The sequence below is a fragment of the Podarcis melisellensis genome, assembly GCF_964234715.1.
Source record: "Podarcis melisellensis genome assembly, chromosome: 15".
Taxonomy (NCBI): Eukaryota; Metazoa; Chordata; class Lepidosauria; order Squamata; family Lacertidae; genus Podarcis; species Podarcis melisellensis.
The window spans coordinates 1,495,273-1,513,508 of record NC_138532.1 but is presented as its reverse complement, the minus strand read 5'-3'; the positions used below and the strand labels follow the sequence as shown (position 1 = coordinate 1,513,508).

At 42.8% G+C, this 18,236-nt stretch overlaps 1 long non-coding RNA gene across 1 annotated transcript; it reads left to right on the top strand.

Annotated features, from left to right (window-relative positions):
* Positions 1–276: 276 nt before the first annotated feature.
* On the top strand, positions 277–1,763 carry LOC309358273. Its single transcript, XR_014163392.1, has 2 exons — positions 277–538; positions 1,305–1,763. It is a non-coding gene; the product is annotated as an uncharacterized lncRNA (long non-coding RNA).
* The last annotated feature ends 16,473 nt before the right edge of the window (positions 1,764–18,236 follow it).

Here is an 18,236-nt window from a genome sequence, read left to right as displayed (position 1 = left end):
CTGGCTGGGGGCGCAGGCCGCTGCTCAGCCCGAAACCCGCGGAGCTCCTCGCGGGGAAAGACGAGGCGGCGGGAAAAGCTCCTCTTCCTCCGCGCCGACCCCTAGCCCGCCGCACGGGCTCCTGTCCCCCATCGAGGCGCCCGCCTCGCCTCCTCCACCCCCCGAGAACCCGGCCTCTCGGCCCCCGACGCACCCGCCGCGGCCGCCGCCTGCCCTCCTCGACCTCCCGCGCGGCGCCCTTCGCGGCTCCTCAGGCGCCGCCTCAGCAAACGGCCATCTTTGAGAAGGGCGCTCGCGTCGCTACGTCCCTGGGGGGCTTAGTGAGGGGAGCGCGAACCCGCCATTTTTGTCCCGGGCAGGGGTTGGAAGTTTCGTATACTGCACTGTAGTAGTTGCTTCTCCGAGGAAGGGGAAGCGACGGAGCTCCATCTTTGTTGTGGGCAGGGCCTTCTGACTTTGTAAGGTTGCTGCTCCTACGAAGGGAAGGCCACGACTCCGCCATTTTTGTAACGGGCGTTTCAATTTAGTTTAATTTAAGGTTAGTGATATACTGTACAGTATATCTCTAGCGACAGTGTGAGGAAAATTAAGCTGAGGAGAGTTGGGACTTGTTGGCAAGCCACACAATAAGCCCTGATGAGGAATGCAACGTTACGGGGGCATTAGAGAAACGCGAGTCTCGCTCGCGGGTCCCGTAACGGGAAGCAAAGGCCAGGAGGTGCGATTCAGCGCTGCTCGGCACGAATCCTCTCCCATAGTCGGCGCTAGGAAGCCCCTCGCGTCCCGCTCTGCCTATTCTCTCTAACTCATCTGCTACTTTCTACATCCTTTTCAGAGGCCACCAGCGCCCGCCAACCGAGAGAGAAGCCCGAGGCTGTTTCTTAATAAAATAATGTTTCTGATTCCACCCCGCTCTCTCCTCGCAAGTTTACTTAAGCTCTCACAAGTTGGTTTTCAAATATAAACTCATTGCGCTTAGTATTAAGTACAAACAGTAATTCATCTTTTAGACTGATGTGATGCTTCTGTTTGAGAGAAAAAAAAGGAAAATTTAAAACTGGTGATAAATGCAGGACTTTGAGGGGCCGGAACTCTTCCAATAAATTATTCTGCTCAGGCTTCTTCGTTAACACACAAAGTGAAGTTATTTTTTAAAACTAGCTCCACATTTACAAGAGGCTTTAGTAAGCAGGCTAGTCTCACTAGTCAACTGAAGGAAAAATGAAATAATTAAGAGCCATGATGCTACATCAATGCAGTGAGATTTATCCATTTATTTAGAATTTTCTACTGTTTTATCCTAGATGCCCAGGACAGGAAGCAACACAGATGAACATTCTGAAGGCAGAGAAATGGCAATTCTATGTACCCTTACATGAGATGAGACCCACTGGCCCCACTAAAAAGTACTCCTAAGTGAACATTCATAGAACCAGGCAGCACAGCGACAAATACCATAATAAGATAATATACGTGAAAGCTCTTTTTGCACCTGTCTTATTCCTGCTAACTTAGAAGTAAGTAGCTTGAAGATGTTCAACTTGCGGAGGAACTAAATTACATCACTGAGCACATCCATGAAAAGATGTGCACCACTGCATACCTGCATGCTCACTCAGTCATCTGCACATGGGTGTTCCAAGGTGCTATTCATGAATGATCAAAAGGAAGCTGCCAATTGTAGATGGTGCCCTGAGTCTAACAACTGGTGGTTGAAGGAAGTTCAAGGGCCAGGACAAATAAACTACTTCTTGGTAACATCATTCTAGCTGCCTGTGGTTTTCTACCTGACATGCAAAAGTGTGAGCTCTTGAGGTGACTTGACAGCTAGGTTAAATGCTTAGCTCTATTTACAATTGCAACCCACATCTATTCCAGAAAAGCCCTGTTGATCTTAATGAAACTGCTCTAGAGCAGGGGTGACTAAACGTTTCCATCATTGCTCCTTCAGGGGCTGTGCACTAAGTGGTGGACGTGGCCAATAACTGGGATTTGCCACTCACCCTCTCTCACACCAAGGCATGTCCTAGAGTCTAGAGTAAGCAAGATGATGCCAAGCTATATCCCTCTGTCATGTGAGCCAAGGGAAGCCATGCAGGTCTTGGGCCACTATCTGGTCATTTTAATGAGCTGGATGAGGGCCAAGAAAATGAATATTAATCCAGATACTCTGGAGATTCTGTGACATAGAGGTTTTCAAGGTCTGGGAGTTAAACAACCTGTTGTGAATGGGACTTGCACAAGTCCTGAAGGAACAGATCGTAGTCTGCAGTGCTCCTCTATTCATCTTTGTCACTGGAGGCCCAGGTGTCACAGGGGCTGGGAGTGTCCCTCCCAAAAAGACCAGAAGCCTTTTTATTAGGGATAACGGGAACAGATGTCCCTACAAAAAAGGTAAATCTTTTTTTTTATGCAGCAACAGCAGCACAAACATTATACTGTATGCACAAAAATGGCATGAAGAGGTAGTAACTACTAAAGAAGAATGGCAGCTGAAACTGACAGAATATGTAGAATTGGCAAGTTTGACTTGCAAAAATAGAGATTAAAAAGAGACTGACTTTAAGGAGGACTGGAAATGTTTGTGGATTATTTAAAAACTCTGTAAACAACTTGGATTTGAGTAAGAACAGCAGTGGAAAGTATAACGGAGGGGGTTTTGTGCGAAGAAGAGTAATGATAATATGCAGCAAAAGTTGGAATTTGGGGAAACCACGGAGGGATGGAGGGGAAGTCCTAGGTTGGCTGATTGAATATTAAATTTGAAATGTTGAATTATTATGTATTTTCCAAATTTCTATAAATAAAAAGGGGGGCTGGGAATGTAAGCCAGAGCGCACGGAATGCTGTTTACTTTCCTGCCATGGCAGTAGCTATTTATCTACTTGGTATGCTTTCAAACTGCTAGGTTGGCAGAAGCTGGGACAGAGCAACAGGAGCTCACTCCATTGCAGGGATTCGAACTGCCAACCTTCCAATCGGCAAGGTCAAAAGATTCAGTGGTTTAGACCACAGTGCCACCCGCATCTCTTCTGCTGTATTAAGCCAGCCCCCACCTCTGACTGCAGCGACGGGAAGAGAAAACCCCAGCTCCAGCCCTGGACAGCTACACTCCTGTGGCCCGAAGGATGGCAAGGGGCTCGGCTGCAGCTGCACCCATGTCCTCATAAGGAGCAACACCTGCAAGCTGACCTTAAGAAATTCAAAATATACATAAAACCATCAAAAAAATGTATATTAAAATACAGGTCAGCTTCACAAGTAGGCTTGCCTAAACAAAAAAGTTTTCAGCAGGCACTAAAAATAACACAATGAAGGTGGAGTTCCAGTGTGTAGTTGCTGCCATGCTGCAAGATTGATTCCTTACAGGTGTGAGATGAACATTATGTGACAATTGTACAAGTGTCAGTCCCGTGGATTGATGTGGCCAAGGAAGCACATATGGGACAAGGTAATCCATGCAGGAGCTATCCATTTGTGCAATAACCAGAGAGGTCCTTTTCTGATGTGTCCCTTCAGTTGTGGAATTCCCCACCCCTGACACAGAGGGCACCATCTCTCTCTCTTTGCTTTCTGGTATCTGCTCAAAACATGGTTGGTGTTCAGTTTGGGATGTTTATAGATAGGCTCTGTAGTTATACATTGGTTGGTTGGTTTATGTTGCCATTATGTATAGCTTTAAAATAATAATAATGATGATAACTGTAGTATTAGTAAAATGTATATTTTATTCTATCTAGACTAAGCAGGATATAAATGTTGTACTTAAATAAATAGCAGCCTCTACTCCATATGCAACAAAAAGAGTTATGGGGTAGATGAACTTCATTGCCACATAACGGAAACCAGCAGCGCTCTTTTTCTAGAAAAAGAGGTGCCAGAACTCATCATGAACACCTCCCTTGTTCTCTTATTATGGCAATAGTGCTCACCTGAGAGGTGCCAGAACTGAGTTCCTGTGAGTTCCAGCTGAAAAAAGTTCTGGAAACCAGATACATTAACTCCCTCTGGTGCAGGGGTAGGCAACTTAAGGCCCATTTGCCTTCTCTTTTTTTTTTCCGATATAAATTTTTATTAGTTATTCCATTAAAAAAACAAAACAAAGGTTAACACACAGGTAAAGGAAAAGGTACACAAAAAGGGATAAAAGAAAAACAATATACAATCAAAATAAATAAAAAATACAAAAATACACAAAATTATTATTTTCTTAACTCTCCTAATTCGTGGCTATATCTTTCAGGACTTCCTTCAGCTTGGCCGCAAATCATTCGAAGCAGTAGATAAGGTTACACGTTTCATCGTTGATATTGCCATTATACCTACTTTTGTTCTCTATTTTCCTTACACAATATCCCATAATCTATCACAGTACATCTTTAAATCCCTTTAGCGTTATTTGCCCTTCACTTATACATTCCAGATAATCTACGTACTTTCCCCAGTCCTTAGTGAACACTTGGTCTTTTATATATCTAATTTTCCCCGTTAATTTATCGAGCTCTGCATATTCCGATAGTTTAGCTCTCCACTCCTCCACTGTTGGGGTTTCCTGCTGTTTCCACCTCTGAGCTATTACAACCCTTGCTGCCGCGAGCGCATAGTATACCAATCTGTGATCTTCCTTTTTTATCTCTTGTCGTAGTATCCCTAATAGGAAGATTTCCGGTTTTTTTATAAACGTGTACTTTAGTATCTTTTTCAATTCCGTATATACCTTCTCCCAAAACTGTTTTATTTTTCGGCATTCCCACCACATGTGGTAGAAGGAGCCCTCCACCTCTTTGCACCTCCAACACTTGTTGTCCACCTTGTACATTTTTGAGAGTTTCATAGGTGTCAGGTGCCACCTATAAAACATCTTCATAACGTTTTCCTTTATCACAGTACACGCCGTAAAGTTCAGCCCGTCCTTCCACAACCTTTCCCAATCCTCAAATTGTATACTATGGCCTATATCTTTCGCCCAGCGGATCATCACTGATTTGACTTCCTCATCGGCTAGATTCCAGTCTAACAGCATTCTGTACACCTTAGATATATTTTTCACTTTGTTGTTTATTATCTCCGTCTGAAATTTAGAGTCTTTATCCGCATAGCCTCTTTCTTTAATATCCTTGCTAAGCATCTGGTTTACCTGTTGGTGGTGGGGCCAATCGTAAACATATTCTTTTATTTGATCATAAGGTTTGGTTCTCCACTTTCCATCTACCTTTGTTACTAGTTGGTTGTATGTTGCCCAGTTGCTTCTCATATTAGTGACTTTTATACTTGTTATTTCAAGGGGTGACAGCCAGTGTGGTGTTTTCGGTTCCAGCAGGTTTTTATATCTTTCCCACACTTCAATTAGCGACCCTCTGAAGATATGGTTACTGAAACCTTTATGTACTTTCATTTTGTTCTTCCACAAATAGGCGTGCCAACCGAAGCAGTTATCGAAGCCCTCCAGATCGAGTAGCTCCGTATTTTCCAGTTTGACCCAATCCTTTAGCCAGCTCAGGCACGATGCCTCATAGTACAATTTCAGATCTGGCAGGGCAAATCCCCCCCTTTCCCTTACGTCTGTTAGTAATTTGAATTGAATTCTGGGTTTTCTGCCCTGCCAAATAAATCTCGAAACTGACCTCTGCCATTCTCTAAAAATCCTACTCCCTTTTATTATAGGGATAGTCTGGAATAGGAACATTAATCTTGATAGGACGTTCATCTTAATTATATTAATCCTTCCCCACATTGACAGTTTTAACCGTCCCCATTTTTCTAAATCTCTCTTTATTTCCCTCCACACTGGCTCATAATTATTTTTATATAGGTCTATATTTTTAGATGTTAGCCAGATGCCGAGATATTTGACTTTTTTGGCCGTCTCTATCTGCGTTTGCTGTTGGATTGATTCTATTGTCCTTGGGTCTACATTTTTACATATCATTTTTGTTTTTGTCTTGTTTAGTTTGAACCCAGCCACTTCTCCGAATAGTTCTATCTCCTTCAGTAACTCTTTTGTTGAGGTTACTGGGTCTTCTGTCATCACTACTAGGTCGTCCGCAAAGGCCTTGATTTTGTATACGTTATGTCCTAAAGTCACTCCTTTTATATTTCCATTTTGTCTTATAGAATTTAGGAGGACTTCTAATACTGTTATAAATAGTAACGGAGAGAGCGGGCATCCTTGTCTTATTCCCTTTCGTATCTTTATTTCTTCCGTTACCGTATTGTTTACAATCAATTTGGCCTTCTGTTCTTTGTATATTGCCCTTACCCCGTTGAAAAAGTCGTTGCCTACGTCCATATACTCTAAGTTTCTCAGCATGAAATTCCATATGACATTATCAAATGCCTTTTCGGCATCAATAAACATCATGATAACTTGTTTGTCAATCCTGACAGACAAGAATTCTAGCATGTCGATAATACTTCTTGTATTGTCTCTCATCTGTCGGCCTGGCAGAAATCCTGCCTGGTCTGTATGGATAATATCTGCTAGGACGTTTTTTAACCTTCTTGCTAGAATTCCTGCAAATATCTTATAATCTATATTCAACAGTGAGATTGGCCTGTAATTTTTTACTTGCGTTAGGTCCGCGTCCTGTTTGGGGATAAACGTGATGTATGCTTCCTTCCAAGTTTCCGGAATTTCTCCTTTCTTTAAGATGTTATTCATAGTCTTTTTCAGCCTTCTCAATCCAGCCCACGGATGGTCCGGGAATCAGCATGTTTTTACATGAGCAGAATGTGTCCTTTTATTTAAAATGCATCTCTGGTTTATTTGTGGGGCATAGGAATTCGTTCATCCCCCCCCCCATATAGGTCTGAGGGACCCCATATAGGTCTGGCCCCCCACAAGGTCTGAGGGACGGTGGACTGGCCCACGGCTGGAAAAGGTTGCTGACCCCTGCTCTGGAGGTTAATAAGTGTTGTTTGTTTGTTTTCATTTTATCCAAGATTTTCCAACTGTTCAAGTAATTGCAAATATGGAACTGTTTTAACTGTAGGGAGGAGACACAACACATTTTTCTACCACTAGATGACAGTAAACTGACTTTAAACTAAGAACATACTTAGTAAGATACAGCATTCTGCTGCTGCTGCTGCAAAGAAAATCAGTTTGCTTCCCCCAAATCCTCCTATGCAGAAGGCGTGAGGAATTATTTACTGGCCAGAGGTCTCCAGGTTTCCCTGGCTCCTTCCTGGTGGCAGGTTGAGGGCTTGACTCTCCAGGTGTGGCGGTGTGGCTGTTGTTGCTTTTAATTTTTTGTATATTAATTTTGGATCATATGATTTATGTGGTAATGTTGAATTTGATTGTGTACTTTTTGACATTTTGTTTATTGTTCATGACTACTTTTGTTATGTTTGTAGCTGCGTAATTTTTTTATATGCTTTAAGTCGCCTTGAACATTATTTTAACTTTGGAAAAGTAGCATACAAATAAAATGACTGATTGACTGAAATGAACAAGAGTGCCTTTAATACCTTAAAAAAAAAATACTAAGACTGTGCATGTAGCTTTCAAGATTCAGCCCAGCAGGAGCTGGCTGCAAATTATAGCATAGGCTAGTCTGCCTTCCTGCCCTCCCCTCTCCAGGGCCCATCTGTGTGCCCTCACCAGGGGCCACCCCTAGGTCTCAGGGTCTGGGCTGCTCCTGACCGGCTCTGCTAACTGGCAGAGACCATTGTAGTGTAACCTCGGAACCTCTTTTTAGTGCAGAGCTCTGGATCATGCAAATCTACCCCACATGCTACACAAACCACACACAGGGACACATTCATAGCATCACTGCAGTGGATTCGAACTTCCATTGCAGTGCCAGGACAGGAGGAGAGTTTTAAACACAGTGTCTCTGCCCAGGACTGCATCGGTATTTTTTCATTTTGCCAAAGTTTAGGTCCGGCAAGATATTACAATTACTTGGTGTGTGGGTGTGTATGGATCAGGCCCAGGACTGGGGGCTGGCTACTCCTGCTTTAAAAGGTGCTGGAGATATTTCTGGATAATTAAATGTTCAATGACTACTGCTCATGATGTCTATATGCGCCCTCCATGTTCAAGGGCAATATGAATACCACCAGTTGCGGAGGGGGGCAACATCAAGAGGGAGCTGCCTCCTTCACTTCCTGCCTGTGGGATTTCTGGAGACATCAGGTTAACCACTATAGAAAAGAGAAGGTGTTGGTTTAGACAGACTATTAGTCTCTTCCAGTAGATTCTTTCTTGTGCTGAGTGAATGGGCAGTAAAATGGCAAATGTCATTCAGTGTGAAGATGAATGTTGGAAGATTCAGGAGAAAAGAAAGAAAAGACTTCTTCATGCAGCACATAGTTAACCTATGGAATCTGCTCCCACAGTAGGCCAGTAGCGTAGCATAGGGGGGCATGGGGGGGTTGCCCCAGGTGCAAAATTGTTAGGGGTGCAAAATTTCAACACCTGGTGCTGCCGCAATACAGCTGTGACCTTCCATCGCTGGGCTCCATTGAAAATGGCTTCTCCATGTGAACCAGGAAGTACTGAACCAGCATGCGTCCTGCTTCTGTTTCCCTCCCACCCACCCTCTTCATGTGGCTCTGGGCACTGGCAACCCACGCTATGCCACTGCAGTAGGCAGGGTTGGCCACCACCTTGGCTGGCTTTAAAAGAGGATTATACAAATTCGTGGAGGAAAGGGCTGTCGATGGCTACTAGCTGTGATGACTGCACTCTGCCTCCATAGCTGGAGGCAGAAATGCCTCTGAGTAGCAGTTGCTGGAAACTACAGGCAGGGAGAGTGCTCTTCTGCTCAAATCCTTCTTGCAGGTTTCTCACAGGCATCTGATTGTCACCTGAGAGAACAGGATGCTGGACTAGATGGGCCACTGGCCTGACCCAGGAGGCTATTCTTATGCTGTTTTGTTCTAATTTCTGTAATGGATATTGACTGCTAACAGCAGAGCTTGGTATCCTGTTCTCGTGTGCATTTCCACTTTACAAACAGTTGATAGTATGGCCAAATAGTCCCAACCTACCATATGCAGTGTTCTGCATGTGCCCAGTCTTTTGCAACGTGCAAGGAATTCTTGGAAGCCTGAAGGAAATCCCTCAATATCACAGTGGAAACATATTGTTATGAAGGTTGCATGCCTTCCTAATCTCTGCCGAACGATAGCACGATTCCAGGGGGTTCCAGGCGCTCACCCAGGGTTTCTGTTGGGAATTCAAGGCACAGTGGAGGCTAGTGTCTTTAAGAAATATGGTTTATTTTACACATATTTACACCTAAAGTCTTCAGTGTTGGGGGAGCAGAATGTTACACCCCAAGAGTGTCTCTCATTGCCCCTCTCTTAGCTTCAGCAAGCTGGGGTCCAAAGCAGCAGTCGGTCATGGCTCCCAGTCTCTCAGGACAGCCTCTTCCAGCCAGTGCCAAGATGGTTCTGCCCTTCAGTCCCCACATGGAGTTCTGCCTACCTCCCCCTCCTTGTCCCCATAACACCTTGCTCATCCCTCTGTGTAAAAGGACACTTTTCCCCTGAGGGCACAGCCTGCCTCCTCTCCTGTTTCCAATCCTAAACCTTTCTCTGCTCATGGTGACCATGGCAACTCTGTTTTGCACAGACCCAAGGATCCTTCTTTGATGTGTAGGTAACTGGCCATTGTTTGATAATGGCTTGCATACATCCAGCCTGGTCAGGCTAGTTTTCATAGGCTAGTCCCAGAATTTCTGTGTTTGGCACAGTTCAGGAGAACTGCTGCAGCCTGAATTTTCCCCTCAATATCCCAAATATTATCACTTATTAATTTCTAACATCTATTAACTTTAGCTGTTATGGGTGCCCTTGTACCCCTAAACTCTGTTACCCCAGATCTGCAACAGTATTAGGAGTTGAAGGAATGCCCAACCTCTGTGGGTCCTGTTGTGTCTCGTTAACATAGCTTTGCATGGATGTGATCACCACTGGGTCACACTGCTGGCACATATTTCCTGTGTCATCATTTGAGTGTTCCAATCATCTGAGATGACTAAGAAATATGGAATGGCTAGTCTGAAATATTAGAATTACTAGTCAGCCACATAAAAGAATGAAGAGGATTTGGAAACAGGTTGTGACAACACAATTCTAACATACCTAGGCTGAGTACACACCAGAATGTTAATGAGCCCATGGGTTGCATAAATAGGATTCTGTTTGAGTGCATGTTCGTTTGCACCCCCGGGCGCTTTCAACTGAATTCTATCTCAATGTTTTCTGTCCACACTAGTGGGTGGCACTTGATAGGATGCATCCGCAGTGTGTTGTTTTTATTTTTTATTTTTTATAAAAGTATTTATTAGGTTTTCTCAAGAAAAAAGACCACAAAGATAACAAAAAGTAAACATCAAAGACAAAAAAAGAAAAATTACAACAATCAAAAATCAAAAATTCCACACAAAAAACAAAAGGATAAGAAAAATAAAAAATACAGGTCGGAGCGAAACAATATAAACTTAAAGCTTTTGCAGATGACCTAGTTTTGACATTGCAGGAGCCAGAATCTAGTACGAAAAGAGTATTACAACTGATACATGATTTTGGTCAGGTGGCGGGATTTAAGCTAAATAAACAAAAAACGAAGGTGTTGGGGAAAAACATGACAGATACAGAGTCAGAACGGTTTCAGATAGAAACAGAACTATCATTGGTGAAAAAGGTAAAGTACCTAGGGGTAAACATAACAGCAAAAAATCTGAGTCTATTTAAGGACAATTATGAAAAATGCTGGTCTGAAATTAAGAGAGACTTGGATAGCTGGGCAAAATTGAAGCTTTCTTTGTTGGGCCGAATTGCTGCTATTAAGATGCATGTTTTGCCAAAAATGTTGTTTTTGTTTCAAACATTGCAAATTGTGGACAAAACGGAGTGTTTCCGGAGGTGGCAGAGAGATATTTCCAAATTTGTCTGGCAGGGCAAAAAGCCCAGAATTAAGTTTAAGATATTAACAGATGCGAAAGAAAGAGGGGGCTTTGCCCTGCCAGACTTAAGGTTGTATTATGAAGCCGCAGCTTTCTGCTGGCTAAAAGACTGGCTACTTCTCGAAGACACTGACGTGTTGGATCTGGAAGGTTATAACAATGCTTTTGGTTGGCATGCATACTTATGGTATGATAAGGTTAAGATCAATAAGGCCTTTAAGAACCATATTGTCAGAAAAGCAGTGTTCAATGTCTGGACAAAATATAAAGACTTATTGGAAAATAAAACTCCAAGGTGGCTCTCACCTTTGGAAGCTAAGGCCCGAAAAAGACCCAATATGGAGGCCAATTGGCCAAAATATTGGGAGATACTAGAAAAAGATGGAGATAATTGGAAATTGCAGAGTTTGGAGAAATTGAAGGGTAAAGTGCGAGACTGGTTACACTACGCTCAGATTAAAGAAATTTTTAAAAGTGATAAAAAGTTAGGGTTCCAGGTGGAGAAATCGAAGTTGGAAACAGAATTGTTAGAACCTAAGACTAAGGTACTTTCAAGAATGTATAACTTGCTGTTGAAATGGAATACACAAGACGAAATGGTTAAGTCGGCTATGATAAAATGGGCACAGGATATTGGGCATAACATTATGTTTGAAGACTGGGAAAGGTTGTGGACCACTGGGCTGAACTTTACTGCATGTAATGCTTTGAAGGAAAATGTAATGAAAATGATACACAGATGGTACATGACCCCAGTTAAACTTGCCAAAATATACCATTTGTCTGATAACAAATGCTGGAAATGTAAAGAAAATGAAGGAACATTCTTTCACCTCTGGTGGACCTGCCCTAAAGTGAAGGTCTTCTGGGAAATGATATATAATGAGTTGAAAAAGGTATTTAAGTATACCTTCATTAAGAAACCAGAGGCCTTTCTTCTGGGTATTGTTGACCAGAAGGTGTTAAAGAAGGATAGAACATTCTTCATGTATGCAACAACAGCAGCAAGGATACTACTCGCTAAGAACTGGAAAACTCAAGATCTACCCACACTGGAAGAATGGCAGATGCAACTGATGGACTATATGCAATTGGTGGAGATGACTGGCAGAATCCGAGACCTGGGAGAAGAAAGGATCGAAGAAGATTGGAAGAAATTCAAGATTTACCTACAGAAATATTGTGATTTAGTGGAATATTAAGAAGGATGCTTGGTTATAAATAATTGGCCATCATTAAATTGGATTAGAATTTGATGATAAGAGAGATTAAGAGAAACAAAATTTGTAGGAGAACTATTACATTGTATTTAAATATGTGGTTATAAAATTGAAAATAAGATGATAATTTGCTTGATAAAAATTCATTAATGATGTAAGTGGGAGCGGGAGATGTGAGGAAGCTTAAAGATGTTATGAAATCTTGTAAAAACAAAGTAATGCTGTTTATTATTTCTGTATTTCTTTTATTAAAAACTCCAATAAATATTTATATAAAAAAATAAAAATAAAAAATAAAATCTCTCCTTTCAAATTCTCAGCATTCTTTTACTTATTTTCCTGACTTCCTCTCACCTCCCTCCTTGTATTCCATTTTAAAATTAATTCAGCAAATTCATACCACTTGTCTTACCCTTAATTATATGTCCCCATGTAATATTTACCTCATATTTTCGTTTATAATCAAACCATTCTTGCAAATTCTTATTTCCCCTTATTACTCAAACCACTTCATTTTTTCTTACATTAATTTCATTAATTTTATCTTGTCCTCAAATCTTTAAAGTTCTTAGATTTAAACCATTACTAAAGCCAATTACTTCCTTTCCAGCATCTCTTAATATTTCATTAGAATTGCACTAATTCCATAAATAAGAATTTATTACAAAAGCATTTCTCATTTTAAGTTTCTCCAACGTCCCTTTTCCTGGTTCCGGATAATGTCAGTCCTTAAGTCTTTAACCCTTGTCAATCCGGTGTTCTAATATCACTTCCAGGCCCCCTCTGCGAGTTTTCTTGTTTCTGTTTGTAGTTACATAAATCCTTGTCCCCTGTTGTATTCTTTCGCATTTTCTTCTCTTTCTCTTTGGGGAGCCAGTCTCTGGAGGACTCTATGTAGTAAAATTCTTCATCTCCTTTTATCCAATTGTCTCATTCCCCAGTGTTGCACTCGCCCAATGTTTAGTTTGTAATCCAAAGGGTAGTTATTCCAAAAATAATCTTCCACTTGTTTCACACCCAAGATAATAACTCTCTTAGGTCCAGAATTTAACCAGTGTCCTACGAATTCCATCTCCCAATGTTGCAGCTTCTGATCCTATAAAACTTGGAGACTCTGTGTCTTATGAGATACATTCATAACCTCATGCACTTGCCCTAAGTCAATATCCTGGGTAGATTGTTGTGCAGTTTCTGTAACTGTACATTCCACTGGCACCTCCTTGTTAACTGCAGCTAAAATGTATGCTGTCTCTTGATTCATAAGAGACACTTTCTCATCCATCTGTTGCAGCACATCATATATTTTGTCCAGGGCAGATAAAACTTCCTCTCTCATCATTCTGTCAAGGTCAGAAAGCTGGTCCCATGGTCTGATTTTCTCAGCTGCTATGTTCTCTTTGTAAAATAAAACAAAAGCACTGGTAGACCTCCTCTAGGAGGGGTAGTTACTTTTTAGCATCCATTTTTACAGTGTATCCAGCAAGGGAAAATAAAAGTTACTTTCGATTTTCAGATATTTTGTTTCCTTTCAATCTAAAGCAAACAGGCAGAAGGCAGCATAGGACTTATTTTCCTTCCAATTCTATCTGTCAGTTTTCTTATATTCCTATTATAGGCACCACCGACAATTTCTTTCCTTTCATTCCGTCCCCAGGTTAGGAACAGTGAAGACTTATTTTCTTAAATTACTCTCTGCAGGATTTGCAAAGTCACGATTTGTTTTCCCCCTATCCTCCTGCTGTCTAGGGGGGGATTTGGTAGTTAAAAGAGCAGGAAATTCCAGGCTGTCAATTTACGACTTTTAGCTTATAAAGTCTTTGCTTTGATCTTTCTACAAAGAGCAGGAGGCGGACTTCCTATTTTTACACCTTCCCGTCTCGGCTCTAATTCAAAGGTATAATTTTGATCTACAAGTTTCAATTGTCCTACTCACGGGTTGTTGTTTGAAATCCGAATTAGCATAGGAAAAAGGACAGCGCTCTCCGACTTTGGCTGTGCAGCTTCACTCCACAGAAGTAGCAATTGACTCTCAGCACCACGCCAACCCCCATCTCACTCCAGAGCCCTTTGTAGAGCTCCTTTGCCAAACAGAGGGGCGCAAACGGTGCCTGCCGAGTCCCACGGTCGCAGGCTTCTTCCGTCTGCGATTTTTGAAAGGGTCCCCGCTTCGCTGCAGCGGTAAGACCCGGTTTCTGTGGAGCTGTCTCCCCCTGAATCAGGGAGAATCCGCCATTGTCAGAGGCGCCGCCTCCGGAAGTCCGGCAGTGTGTTGTTGTCCCCTCCCCTCCTCAGCTTCTCTGTGTTCCAGAAACCTCCGGCCATGGTGGGCATGTGTTTGTATGCAGCTAATTTATTCATTTGTCTTAGCTACAAGTTTTCCAATATGCCACACTCAACATGCCTCCCAGCAGAAGTAGGCAATAGATGGCACTGAGTAAAAAGCTTAATGCCGTTACCAGCAGACACACAAGGTGCTCCAGTATACCCAGAGTTGGGTGACATGCAGTTTTATGTTGAGTCCCCCCCCCCCCTTACCACATTATCAGCAGATCAGGAAAATCAGAATTGAATGAGGGTAAAGTGTGGGCCCAGAGGATTGGAGAAGATCAGTCTACATCCCAATCCCACAGAAGGGCAGTGCCAAAGAATGCTCCAACTACCGCACAATTGCACTCATTTCACACGCTAGCAAGGTTATGCTTAAAATTCTACAAGGCAGGCTTAAGCAGTATGTGGACCAAGAACTCCCAGAAGTGCAAGCTGGATTTTGAAGGGCAGAGGAACCAGAGACCAAATTGCAAACATGTGCTGGATTATGGAGAAAGCTATAGAGTTCCAGAAAGACATCTACTTCTGCTTCATTGACTATGCAAAAGCCTTTGACTGTGTCGACCACGGCAAACTATGGCAAGCTCTTAAAGAAATGGGAGTGCCTGATCACCTCATCTGTCTCCTGAGAAATCTCTATGTGGGACAAGAAGCTACAGTCAGAACTGGATATGGAACAACTGATTGGTTCAAAATTGGGAAAGGAGTACGACAAGGCTGTATATTGTCTCCCTGCTTATTTAACTTATATGCAGAATTCATCATGCGAAAGGCTGGACTGGATGAATCCCAAACCGGAATTAAGATTGCCGGAAGAAATACCAACGACCTCAGATATGCAGATGACACAACCTTGATGGCAGAAAGTCAAGAGGAATTAAATAACCTTTTAATGAGGGTGAAAGAGGAGAGTGCAAAATATGGTCTGAAGCTCAACATCAAAAAAACGAAGATCATGGCCACTGGTTCCATCACCTCCTGGCAAATAGAATCATAGAATCATAGAATCATAGAGTTGGGAGAGACCACAAGGGCCATCGAGTCCAACCCCCTGCCAAGCAGGAAACACCATCAGAGCACTCCTGACATATGGTTGTCAAGCCTCTGCTTCAAGACCTCCAAAGAAGGAGACTCCACCACACTCCTTGGCAGCAAATTCCACTGTCGAACAGCTCTTACTGTCAGGAAGTTCTTCCTAATGTTTAGGTGGAATCTTCTTTCTTGTAGTTTGGATCCATTGCTTCGTGTCCGCTTCTCTGGAGCAGCAGAAAACAACCTTTCTCCCTCCTCTATGTGACATCCTTTTATATATTTGAACATGGCTATCATATCACCCCTTAACCTCCTCTTCTCCAGGCTAAACATGCCCAGCTCCTTTAGCCGTTCCTCATAAGGCATCGTTTCCAGGCCTTTGACCATTTTGGTTGCCCTCCTCTGGACACATTCCAGTTTGTCAGTGTCCTTCTTGAACTGTGGTGCCCAGAACTGGACACAGTACTCCAGGTGAGGTCTGACCAGAGCAGAATACAGTGGCACTAATACTTCCCTTGATCTAGATGCTATACTCCTATTGATGCAGCCCAGAATTGCATTGGCTTTTTTAGCTGCCGCGTCACACTGTTGGCTCATGTCACGTTTGTGGTCAACCAAGACTCCTAGATCCTTTTCACATGTACTGCTCTCAAGCCAGGTGTCACCCATCTTGTATTTGTCCCTCTCATTTTTTTTGCCCAAGTGCAATACTTTACATTTCTCCCTGTTAAAATTCATCTTGTTTGTTTTGGCCCAGTTCTCTAATCTGTCAAGGTCGTTTTGAAGTGTGATCCTGTCCTCTGGGGTGTTAGCCACCCCTCCCAGTTTGGTGTCATCTGCAAATTTGATCAGGATGCCCTTGAGTCCATCATCCAAGTCATTGATAAAGATGTTGAATAAGACCGGACCCAAGACAGAACCCTGTGGCACCCCACTAGTCACTCTTCTCCAGGATGAAGAGGAATCATTGATGAGCACCCTTTGGGTTCGGTCAGTCAGCCAGTTACAAATCCACTGAGTGGCAGCATAGTCAAGACTGCATTTTATCAGCTTCTTTACAAGAATATCATGGGGCACCTTGTCAAATGCCTTGCTGAAATCAAGGTAGGCTACATCCACTGCGTTCCCTTCATCTACCAGGCTTGTGATTCTGTCAAAAAACGAGATCAGGTTAGTCTGACATGACTTATTTTTCAGAAATCCATGCTGACTATTGGTGATCACAGCATTCCTTTCTAGGTGCTCACAGACTGTTTGCTTAATGATCTGCTCCAGAATCTTCCCTGGTATTGATGTCAGACTGACTGGGCGGTAATTATTTGGGTCCTCTCTTTTCCCCTTTTTGAAAATAGGGACAACATTTGCCCTCCTCCAGTCTGCCGGGACTTCGCCTGTTCTCCAGGAATTCTCAAAGATGACTGCCAGTGGTTCTGAGATCACATCTGCCAGTTCTTTTAATACTCTTGGATGCAGTTCATCTGGCCCTGGAGACTTGAATACATCTAGACTAGCCAAGTATTCTTGTACTATCTCCTTAGTTATTCTGGGCTGTGTTTCCTCTGCTGAATCATTTGCTCCAAATTCTTCAGGTTGGGCATTGTTTTCTTTATCGGAGAAGACTGAGGCAAATAAGGCATTGAGGAGCTCAGCCCTTTCTGTGTCCCCTATTTGCATTTCACCATCTTCTCCTCTGAGTGACCCCACTGTTTCTTTGTTCTTCCTTTTGCTACGAACATACCCATAAAAGCCTTTTTTGTTGCTTTTAACCTCTCTAGCAAGCCTGAGTTCATTCTGTGCTTTAGCTTTTCTGACTTTGTGTCTACACGTGCTGGCTATTCGTTTGAATTCCTCTTTGGTGGTTTCCCCCCTTTTCCATTTTTTGTACACATCCTTTTTTAATCTTAACTCAGTTAAAAGTTCTTTAGATAGCCACCCTGACTTCTTTAGGCACCTTCCATGTTTCCGTCTCATTGGTATTGCCTGAAGCTGTGCTTTTACTATCTCCCTCTTAACAAACTCCCAGCCATCATGAACACCCTTTCCTTTTAGTATTCCTGTCCATGGGATCTCACCCAGCACTTCCCTGAGTTTTAGGAAATCGGCTTTCTTAAAGTCAAGAAATTGAGTCTTAGTATGCTTGGCTGCTCCTTTCCGCTGTATAGTAAACTTCAGAAGAGCATGATCATTCGCGCCTAATGATCCTTCCACTTCTACCCCACTAACCAGGTCATCAACATTGGTTAGGACCAGATCTAAAATGGCTGTTCCTCTTGTTGCTTCTCCCACTTTCTGGACAATGAAGCTGTCTGCAAGGCCAGTGAGGAATCTGTTTGACCTTATGCTCTTGGCTGAGTTTGACATCCAACAAATATCCGGGTAATTGAAGTCCCCCATTACTACTATCTCCCTTCTTTTTGCATGCTTGGCCATCATCTATGTCCTAGAAGGGGAAGAAATGGAGGCAGTGAGAGATTTTACTTTCTTGGGCTCCATGGTCTGAAGCTCAACATCAAAAAACCGAAGATCATGGCCACTGGGCCCATCACCTCCTGGCAGATAGAAGAGGAAGAAATGGAGGCAGTGAGAGATTTTACTTTCTTGGGCTCCATGATCACTGCAGATGGTGACAGCAGCCACGAAATTAAAAGACGCCTGCTTCTTGGGAGAAAAGCAATGACAAACCTAGACAGCATCTTAAAAAGCAGAGACATGACCTTGCCAACAAAGGTCCGTA